The following is an 11,483-nucleotide window of genomic DNA, read 5'->3' on the forward strand; positions in this document are numbered from 1 at the left end:
GTGTGTAATTGCAGTCTTAATATCTCTCTCTCTCTCTCTCTCTCTCTCTCTCTCTCTCTCTCTCTCTCTCTCTCTCTCTCATTTGTTGCTGCTGAATGCTAAGGAATTGCTTCTCTGACCAGTAGACACTGTCTTCTTGGCAAGTTTCCTTCTTTTACACTTGGGAATCACATTACGCAAAAATAAGTTTATTAACGATTGGCGCTACTGGGAATATTCATCAAAACTAGAAGAGAAAATTCATTGGAAATGATAAGGGTCCTGTTGAGATTCCTTTCTACAGAAGAAGGAAGAGACATATGTTCCATTTACTTCATTTCTTCTTTAGCAGGTTCAGAGGAATATTTTCCTTATTGTTCATACTATTTTTTTATTTTTCAAGGTAAAATGTTTATCCACACTTTCCTGGAAATTGGATAATGTCATAACTGGCTTAGAAGTCAAGTCCCCTGATGCTCAGTCTGTTTTTTCTTAATGGAAGCCAATTTTCCTTTCTGAGTTTCATTTCTTCAGTGAAGAAAGGAGTTCAGTATAAATTGCCCCTCTGGTTCTTAATTTCTAGGAATTGTGACTGAGTTATGAAACTCACACTTGAGAAATTATTAGAGCAAGAAGACTAAGTGACAGAAATAAAATGTAGGTTTTAAAGTATAAATTATTTGAAAATTACATGAGTATTAAATTTATTAACTCATTCAATAAATCTTTCCTCAAGTAATTTGAGTATAACTTAATTCTTGAAAAACAAATTGGATAATTCATGTTATAAGTTCATTAATAAAATGTGTACTTTCTGTTTTAATCTCTATGGATTTTGATGAAAGAGAATCAAATATTTTCCATATCTTTTAGCTTTTATTCTGAATATACACAGGCAGTTATCATTATATTGCACTGGTTAAGTAAATGCTAGTGTCATCTTTTCCCTTTTTTCAGCAACCATGGTGATTATTTAAAAAAAAAAACTATTGATGCAATATAATTATTCATCATAGTGAGATTTAAAGTGATGTCTTGGTCCGGGCCCCTGGCCCCGACCCTGGGCGTGTGGGTAGGCGCTGGCGGAGCACCCCTAGGCGACCCCCTCTCCACCCGGAAGGACCCTGTGTTCCGGGCCCCTGGCCCCAAACCTGGGCGGGTGGGCAGGCGCTGGCGGGGCACCCCTAGGTGACTCCCTCTCCACCCGGAAGGACCCTGTGGTCCGGGCCCCTGGTCCCTACCCTGGGCAGGTGGGCAGGCGCTGGCAGGGCACCCTTAGGCGATCCTCTCCCTACTCGAAAGGGCTCTGTGGTCCAGGCCCATGGGCCCGACCCTGGGCGGTTGGGCAGGCGCTGGCAGGGCACCCATAGGTGAACCCCTTTCCACCCGGAAGGACCCTGTGGTCCGGGCCTCTGGCCCCAACCCTGGGCGGATGGGCGGGCATTGGTGGGGCACCCCTAGGCAAACCCCTTTCCACCTGGAAGGACCCTGTAAAAAAGGAAAAGAAAAAGAAAAAAGGAAAATATCGGAGAGGGGCCAAGGAGGTGGCGGATGCCAGGATACTGGAGATGCAGAAAAAACTTATCCAAATGAACTGGAATTACTGGAAAAATTCCCCGCTAAGGAGGACTGCTTCTTCTCTACATTGTTAAGAATCTTGGACATCACCTGTAAGGAAAGAGACTTTAGTGGAGACCAAGGAGAAAGGCGGTGTTGAAAGTGGTCTCCGCGTTGGTGGTGGAGACTTGTATTCAGGAGAAGCAGAAATTGGAGCCTACCAACCTTATTTTTTTTTTTTTTTGAGAAATTACACCAAAGGTTGAATGCTACTGTCGCACATGCTTAGGAAGACTGGACAACATTTAGAGTGGAAAAAGAGCTTGGGAAAGATTTGATATGGTGCAGGCAGTGGCAATGGCAGTGGCCAGTACTCAGGGGAGGCAGAGATCTGAGGCATTACACCTGGAACCTTTGAAGTAATGACCCCAGAGGCAGAATGCTACCACCACGCACCCTCAAGAACGTGGGACAAATACTTGGGCGAAGAGGATGCTCAGATTAGAGCCTGCCGAGGGGTAAGGCCGGCAACGGACACAGCAAAGCTGGGATCAGAGCCTGCCATGAGGCAAGGCCGGTGCTGGGGCCTCCAAGGCCGGGATCGGAGCCTGCTGAGGGGTTAGGCTGGTACCAGGGCCAATAGCCAGCATCGGAGCCAGCTGTGAGGCAAGGCCGCTACTCGGGCCTCCGAGGCCAGGATCAGAGCCTGCCGAGGCATTAGGCCAGTGCCAGGGCCAACGACCGGCATCAGAGCCAGCCGTGAGGCAAGGCCGGTGCTGGGGCCTCTGAGACTGGGATCGGAGCCTGCCGAGTGGTTAGGCTGGTGCCGGGGCCAATGGCCGGCATTGGAGCCTTCCATGAGGCAAGGCCGTTATTGAGGCCTCCGAGGCCGGGATTGGAGCCTGCCGAGGGGTTAGGCTGGTGCTGGGGCCAGCGAGGCCAGGATCAGAGCTTGCCGCGAGGTAAGGCCAGTCCCAGGGCCTCCTTGGCTGGGATCAGAGCCTGCTGAAGGGTTAGGCCGGTGCCAGGGCCACTGGCCAGCATCGGAGCCTTCTGTGAGGCAAGGCCGCTATTGAGGCCTCTGAGGCCGTGATCGGAGCCTGCCGAGGGTTTAGGCCGTTGCTGGGGCCAGTGAGGCTGGCATTGGAGCCTGCCATGAGGCAAGGCCGGTGCTGGGGTCTCCGAGGCCGGGATCAGAGCCTACTGAGGGGTTAGGCTGGTGCTGGGGCCAACGAGGCTGGGATTGGAGAATGCCGTGAGGCTAGGTCAATGCTGAGGCCTCCGAGGCCGCGATCGGAGCCTGCCGCGAGGCAAGGCCGGTGCTGGGGCCTCCAAGGCTGGGATTAGAGCCTGCTGAGGGGTTAGGCCGGTGCCGGGGCCACTGGTTGGCATCGGAAGCCTTCCATGAGGCAAGGCTGTTATTGAGGCCTCCGAGGCCAGGATCGGAGCCTGCCAAGGGGTTAGGCTGGTGCTGGGGCCAGCGAGGCCGAGATCAGAGCCTGCCGCGAGGCAAGGCCAGTGCTGGGGCCTCCGAAGCCGGGATCATAGCCTGCCGAGGGGTTAGGCCGGTGCTGGGGCCAGCGAGGCTGGGATCGGAGCCTGCCACAAGGCAAGGCCGGTGCCGGGGTCTTGGAGGCCTGGATCAGAGCCTGCCGAGGGGTTAGGCCGATGCCAGGGCCATCGTCTAACATCAGAGCCTGCCGTGAGGAAGGCCGGTGCTGGGGCCTCCGAGGCCAGGATCAGAGCCAGCTGTGGGGTTAGGCCAGTGTCGGGGCCAGCGAGGCCAGAACCAGGGCCTCCCATGAGGCAAGGCCGCTGCTTGAGCCAGCGAGGTCTGGATCAGTCCACCGGGTAGCCAGACCACAACTGGGGCCATCAAGAGTGGGATCGGTATTTGAAGTGCAGCATGCACAGAGAAATATCGCAGAAAATTAAAACCAGATGCTTCCCCTAATCAGCAAAAACTAGGAGGAAAGGGGCAACAGGAAGTGGTCGAGCTATAGAAAGGGCCCTATAGTGAGGCAATTAAGGTGACCAATCAGAGGGTATGGAATAGGGGAGGATGGAGCCTCTTTAAAAAGCAGGAGGTACATAAACATATGTATCAAAGTTAATCACCAAACAAGCATGGGATCGAGGGAGGGGGAGGGAATAGGATGGGGACTGGATGAGGGCTAATTGGATGATGTGTGCTTATATATCCTCTCAAGTCTTGTATTCCAGTGTGATGTATGATTACAATGCACCAGTAAATATAGATTAAAAAAATAATAAAGTGATGTCTTCACATATGCACGTAATATTTCTTGGTGTGATACCCTCCTAACTCCATCCAGTAACCTCCCTCCCCATACATGCTAGTAGGGTTGTTAGTGATAACTTCATTTATGAACATATTATTCAATCTGTTTCCTTCCTCAAGCCTCTCTCCTTCTCCCTTCCTCAATCCTCTTCCTTCCACTATTCTACTGGTCTCACTCCTTATTATCATCAAGTCCCCTTGTTTTCCTATTTTCTCTAGCTCCACAAATGAGAGAAAACATATAATCTATCACTTTTTGAGACTTTATCATTTAAATTGCATTGTGTTCTCTAGTTCCATCTATTTTCCTGTAAATGACATAATTTTTTATGGTACCAGGTATTGAACCTGGGGCATTCTACCTCTGAGCTACACCCCAGTCCTATTCTATTTTTTTTTATTTTTGAAACAGGGTCTCACTAGATTGTGAAGAGACTCACAAGTTGCTGAGGCTGGTCACGAACCTGTGATCTTCCTATCTCATTCTCCCAAGTACTGAGATTACAAGCGTGTGCCATCATGCCTGGATAAATGACACAATCTTTAGTCTTTATAGCTGAATAAAATCCCCTTGTCATTGCACTTCACTAAAATTATAAAATTAAAATCCCTTAACAAGATCTGTAAGAATCTACGTGAACCTCGCACCTGCCTACCTTCTCAGTTTTCTGATGCTGAATCCTTCACATTCTCACTATGCTCTTTAAGACTAAGAGAACTAATGAGATGAGGGACTTTGGAAGTCCCAGCGCATGTGGGAAGATGATCTTGAAGTTCCCTGGAAATTTAATTGCTTAGGGAAGCTCCTATGTGATGATAGGTCTCCCAGCAGTGCCAGCAGAACCCTGAGGCAACACTGGAGATACTGTCCTCCATGAGACAGGAGAGCATAATTATGTAAGTACATACTCAGTCAGTACTAATGGCCATTGTAATCACAGTCAATCACAGCAAACTGTGTGCTAAATTTTACAATCTTTTGAACTGATTGACGGTAGTTCTCACGGTATTCTTTGAGGTTGGTGCTCTTATCAGCTACAGCTGATGGGTTTTAAGTGTTCCCCAAAGATGCATGTGGTAAGGGCTTGGTCCCTTAGCCTGGTGCTATTGGGAAACAGTGAAGACTCTCAGGGGTGAAGCTCAGTAGGAGGGCTTTGGATTATTGGGTAGGTACAGCTCTTGAAGGTGGATCATGAGACTCTGGTTTCTTTCTCTTTCTTTTACTTCCTGGACTTAAGGTGAGTAGCTTTGCTCTACCACACAACCCCTGCCATGATGTGCTGCTTTGCCACAGCTCTAAAAGCACCGGTGCCAGATGACCATGAACTAAATCTCCAAACCCATGAGCCTATCAATGTAAACCTTATCATTTTATAATTTTATTTTCTCAGGTATTTGTTATAGTGATGGGAAGCTGACTCAGAGGCTCTGAGCTAACTGTCACATACTGAGAGTCATACAGCTCACACATGGAACTAGGTTCTAACCAGAGTACATCCTCTCACCTAACACATTGTCCTGCCTCACTCCATCTGTAATATCTAATAGAAAAAATACTCATCAGAGCAGTCAAAAAACTTTAAACATACTTTTAAAATATATCCCTTAGAGACTGCCAACTAGTTCACATCAAAGATGTTTGCAGGAAATTTCATTCTAGTTTTATTTAAAGTGTGAATTTTAGAAGAAATGCAATGTAACATTTGTGTCTTTGCTTCCGATGTGTTCATTTTTCAAGTCAACCAAAAATAAACTGTTGCTTTTATATTTTTATTGGTGCATTGTAGTCTCACATCATAATGTAATTCATAGTTAAAGCGACATACATGGTTATAGCCCTTGGTGGGCTTTCCCCTGGCTCTAACCCCAATCCCCCTACAAGATATGGAAACGGGCATTGGTATTTTCACATATGTATATAATGTTAAAGGAAGGGTTTCCTTTATTAATTTTCCTTTCCTCCTCCCAAGACCACCTCCTTGGCCCCGCTGGAGTTTGTCTTCCCTGATTTTAAGCCCCTCGTATCCCAATCACTCCCTAGCTTCAATGTGTTTAACATGTGATCCCAGATTCCTTTAAGAATGATTTAAACAATTGTTTTTCAAAGCACTCACCAATTTTCATTTTATTACTATTCTATAGCACAAATGTATCTTAGTCATCATTAAATCTCATAATTTCCACCCCTAACATCTGGATAAATACATATAGATTCTATGCCAAAGAGCTATAATACATAGAAAAAATTCTCTTGGCATTAACTAAAATTTTCCATTTCTTTAAAATTAGGTTTTGCTTCCTTAGTAAGCAGGAATAAAAGCATATAATTAGCTCTAACTTCTTTTCTCTTTAATGTTCTATTTGCTATTTTATTTTCTATGTGAACTTTTCCCTGATACTTCTGTGGCCTCTATCTCTGACAAAGCAGCGCCTCATCATAATGGTACTTAGTTACTGGTTATTTTCCACTAGCGTGTATAAGGGAGCATATTTTCAATTTTTAAAACTTTTCATTTTCTCTGTGATCTTCCCCTGGTGATACCAAGCCTACTAAAATATATATTAACGTATATGCAGAAGATGCTGAATTTCCTCACAGTTTGCCAAAACAAACTCCGGCTAAAATAGCATATCCATTTATATTTCATTATGTAAATTGTTGTGTCCCTGAAGTTTCATAATTTGGTGCTACCCCTAAAAATTAAAATGGCATCTGGAAACTTCAGACTTAGTACATCAAATGATATACATGACATCAATGTCCGCAAAGTGAAGACATTTCACAAAGTTCCCATCCTATCATTTTGCCTTACTTGCAAATTATTGTAAACAAAGCCAATGTCTATTAAGACCATCCAGTGGGCTTATGTTTTATACCAGAATTTTAATAACATATAATGTCAAAACATCTAATTTAATTTCAACTGGGCATAACCAACCACCCAAAAAAATGAAAGCTATACTTGAAAAAATAATGAGATCAGGCAATCATTTCTGCCAATAGTAATCCAAATTTGTATCATTTCCTTAAGAAGCCTTTTCTTCTGCAAACCAGCACTCTTTATGCTGTATTCTTAACTGTGTTCTTAACTGTATTGAATGTTTCTTCCTGCATTGCAGATACTGTACTCTCTCAAGGGATCTTACATGATCTCTTGTACAGCTGTGATTGATTTAAAGGCCCACCTTTTTTGCAAAGGGTTTTATACTTTGTTTCTTAGTTGACTGCTCCATGTTCTCAATGGTCAAAAAGAAATATAAATATTGATTCACACAAATATACTCACCAGTATATCTTGCCTGTAAAATAAGCCTACTAAATTTTTGACAAGTCAGAAGCTTCCATTACTGAGATTGTTTTTTCACTCAAGTTACAATAATGCTGGATGTCAGAGCTACACACTCAGCTGGGCTTGTTGGCACACACCTGTAGTCCCAGTATTTGAAAGGATGAGACAGCAGGATCACTCAGGTTTGAAGTCAGCCTCAGCTACATAGTGAGGCTCTCAACAATTTAGTGAGACTCTGTTTCCAAATAAAATATAAAAATAGGTCTGGGAGTATAACCTGGAGGTAGAAATTCCTGAGATCCATCCCCAGTACCACACACACAGTAAAAAAAAAAAAACAACAACTATGCACTGCCCTCTAAAAGATGCAATGTCGTAGAGCCCTTAAAAGTACCACTGGAGCCGGGCGTGGTGGTGCACACTTGTAATCCCTGCACTTGGGAGGCTGACACAGGAGGATCTCACAGGTTCAAAGCCAGCCTCAGCTACTTAAGTGAGGCTCTCGGCAACTTAGTGAGACCCTGTTTCCAAATAAAGTATAAAATAGGTCTGGAAGTGTAGCCTGGAGGTAGAAAGCTCCTGGGTTCCACCCCTACTACCACAAAAAAAGTACCACTGGAAATGGAATAATTATATTTATAATTAAATCTCCATAAACATTTTGCATATCTCATTTTCTTGGCTTCTAACCTTCTTACCCTTAACTCTTTATTAGCAGAAATCTTGGATGAGTACTGACAGGAATAGAATTTTTCACTTTGCAGCTAAGGCTTTTATAATAAGAACTTTGTACTTGAATTTCAGTGACAGATCTTCTTAGAAAAACACTCTTTGGTTTTGCATTATGTACCCTGAATGTTAAAGCCTTCCATTGGTCATTGTTGGACTCCTTGTTTTCAAAAGTATGTCTTTTGAAAAGTATGTCATAGAATTGTAAAACAGTTGTAATTGTTAACTAATTAAATCTGTTTGAGGAAAGGTACTTTTTTTACTTTTTTTAAATTAAACAATGATTTTATTGCTTGAGTACATAGAGAAATCTATGCCACCAGGGCAGAGGCTTTGGATGACTCATATTTCCAATCCAGGGGACGGACCCATTTGGTTCTATAATAATGAGCCAATTGGTGAATTCCACTCTCTATCAGAACCAGATGAAATTTAGCATCTTATCCTTTCTGTTCCTCTCAAGATGCTTGTGAACAGCAACGGCTTTCTTAATTAAATGGTAGAGATCCCCAGGAGAATCAGGAGCAAGTCCTTTGGACTTCAGGATTCTTAAGCTTTCGTTGCCTATCAAAAAACACACTTGTGCCACACCATGTGAGTCCTGCAGGATCACACTGATCTGTGAGGGAGTTAGGCCATTCTTGGCCAGTTTATAAATCTGTTTCTTTACATCTTCAGACATCAATATCAGCCAGGTGGGGACGCTGCGGCGGTAGGACAGAGCCAGCTGGGACAGGCCCTTCCTGGAAGCCTGCATGCGACCCATGATCGGTGGGTCTGGCAGCAAAAAAAAAAAAAAAAAAAAAAAAAAAAAGTTTTGTACTTTAAGAAGACAGTCATTATATATCTCTATTCCCTTTTCCTCTAACTTCTTCTTTGTAATTATTTTCAGATGTAGTAAGAAGGAAATAATCTCAGTCTAAAAATTGTAAACTGGATCATCCAGGATGATGATGAGACTTGGTGTGATGCAGGAAGTGGGTGAGAATTGTGATCCAGGTCACTGGATTGTTTTCAAGCATCAAATTACAGGTATTTGGTTTTCAAGATTCAGCTTTGAATCCCAGTCACCACATAGAATAACTGCATTTCAGATCTGAGACAAGTGTTCAACCATAAGCTAATTATGATTCAGTGTGCATTAGTAATACCACACAACAATTAAAAAGAAAAATTAATTTTATACATTCTATTTGTATTTTCCTTTGTACCACTTCCAGTGTTCCTCACTTAGTTGTGTGAATCTAAGTTTCTTTTTTATTATCTATCATATAAATTTTGCCTGAATAAAATCTTTAAACATTTTTGCTGCAGAGGTTTATTGTTAAGGAACACTACTCAGCTAGAGTATTCTGGGTTGATTAATTTTTTTTATTTTGATGGTTTAAAACTGTCACTTCATAATCGTCTGGCCACAATAATTTCTTTCTTTCTTTCTTTCTTTTTTTTTTTTTTTGTGGAAACCCTTCTACCTCCGGGCTACACTCTCAGACCCATTTTTATATTTTTATTTGGAAACAGGATCTCTTAAGCCAGCAAGGCTGGCTTCGAACCTGCACAGTCCTCCTGTCTCCGCCTCCCAAGCGCAGGGAGTACTCAACTATTAACTTATGGTATCTGCTTTTCTGCAGATGAATCTGTATTCACATGTTATTACTCCTATGGCCACCTCTCTTTGATAGATTAAAAAATTGTGATTTTATAAACTATTTTACTTGTCATTATTGTAGTGATAACAATGCTCTTTCAAGGTTTCTCTGTTAATTGTCTCTGTTGTCTCTGTTAATTGATTTTGAAGACATGACTCCTAGGATTAAATATAATGCCATAAAATTAAGAGATAAAAATTGTTTTGAAATGTTATTAAGTAGTGCAAATTTTCTCCATTTTGAACTCTCTGAGGGTTGTTAAATAAAAATAGAAAGAATTATTGGTGTGGAAAATATTGGGCCATTGAGCAAATATTTAAATCTATTTTATATAAAAGAGTAGTTGTTAGTATCATGAACTCAATCCTTGTTCGTTCTTCTAATAATAGCAAAACTTGGTATAATTTTAACTAAAGCATAAACACTTTTTCAAACCCTAAGTAATCTGAAAATATAATGCAGTGTTAAAGGGTGTTCAACACATGCTAATGATTTGAAGTAATTATTTCAAAGCAATAAACCTATTTTAATCCAACTGTCAACAATTAATCTAATATTATATGTTCAATTCATAAACTGTCATCATAAATTATGTTAGTTCTTTAGTAGGATGTGAAGGCAATTTTAGTTGCATTTTTGGCGGAGCCTTAAATAATTCTAATAACTTGTTTTAAATATGGACAATATTAATATTAAGAACCTATTTTAGTTTTCAGTATTAAAATATGTGAGCCTTGTATCAACAGCCTATATTTTTATTAAAGTATTAATCTTAGGCAGGCATGGTGGCCCATACTTGTAATCCCAGTATATGGGAGACTGAGACAGGAGGATTACAGGTTCACCGTCAGCCTCAGCTACTTAGTGAGGCCCTCTGCAACTTAGTGAAACTCTGTTTCAAAATAAAGAATAAAAAATAGGGCTGGGGTATAGCTCAGAGGTAGAATGCCCTGGGTTCAATTCCCACTATGACAAAAAAGCATAAATCTTAATATTATTGGGAAAATGGGAAATAATTTGAAAAGATAATTTTTTTCAAAAATTTTATAACCTAGATACTGAATAGAAGACAATTAGATAATTAATAGAAAACAATTTTATTTTAGATTAAAAAAAGTAACCAGCCATAGTTTTGCACACTTGTAATCGCAGCATTTGGAAGACTGAGACAAGAGGATCACGTTTCGAAGACAGCCTCAGCTACTTAGTGAGGTCCTTTGCTACTTAGTGAGACCCTGTTTCAAACAATAGGCCAACAATGAATCTACAATGAAAGAAATTTTTAAAATCCCATTAACAATAAACTCAAAACCAATAAAATGCCTAGGAATAAACCTAACCAAAGATATAAAAGACCTCTACAATGAAAACTATAAAACATTAAACAGAAAAATTGAAGATTTTGGAAGATGGAAAGATCTCCCTTAGTAATGGATAGGCAGAATAAATATCATCAAAATGGCCATTTTACCAAAAGTGATCTACAGATTCAACCTTCTAATTCATATAAATTCATGTTAGTGTACATTTCTGTGTAAAAGTTAACTAATATGCCGGGCGTGGTGGTGCAGTTTGTAATCCCCACGCTTGGGAGGTGGAGACAGGAGGATCATGCAGGTTCGAAGCCAGCCGCGATGGTTTAAGAGACCCTGTTTAAAAAAAAAAAAAAAAAAAAAATATATATATATATATATATATATATATGTGTGTACAAAATAGGTCTGGGAGTGTAGCCCAAAGGTAGAAGGGTTAACTAATATTTATATTGTCATGGAGTATTTTGAAAGATACAAAATAAGATTACAAGAATGTTTCTGGGCCTGGCTTGGTGGCACACGCTTGCAATCTCAGTACTTGGGAGGCTGAGGCAGGCGGATCAAAGGTTCAAAGCCAGGCTCAGCAACTTGTGAGGCCCTCCTCTACCTAGTGAGAACCTTTTTCAAGTTAAAAAATAAAATAGGGATGGGGGTGTAGCTC

The 11,483-nt window shown here is 41.6% G+C and overlaps 1 pseudogene across 1 annotated transcript; it reads right to left on the reverse strand.

The window, feature by feature from the left end:
- Nucleotides 1-8,168: 8,168 nt before the first annotated feature.
- On the reverse strand, nucleotides 8,169-8,623 carry LOC308258584 (small ribosomal subunit protein uS15-like; annotated as a pseudogene). Its single transcript has one exon. The product of its transcript is annotated as a small ribosomal subunit protein uS15-like (transcript).
- Nucleotides 8,624-11,483: the final 2,860 nt, after the last annotated feature.

Source organism: Muscardinus avellanarius (assembly GCF_963383645.1).
Source record: "Muscardinus avellanarius genome assembly, chromosome: 2".
Lineage (NCBI taxonomy): Eukaryota > Metazoa > Chordata > Mammalia > Rodentia > Gliridae > Muscardinus > Muscardinus avellanarius.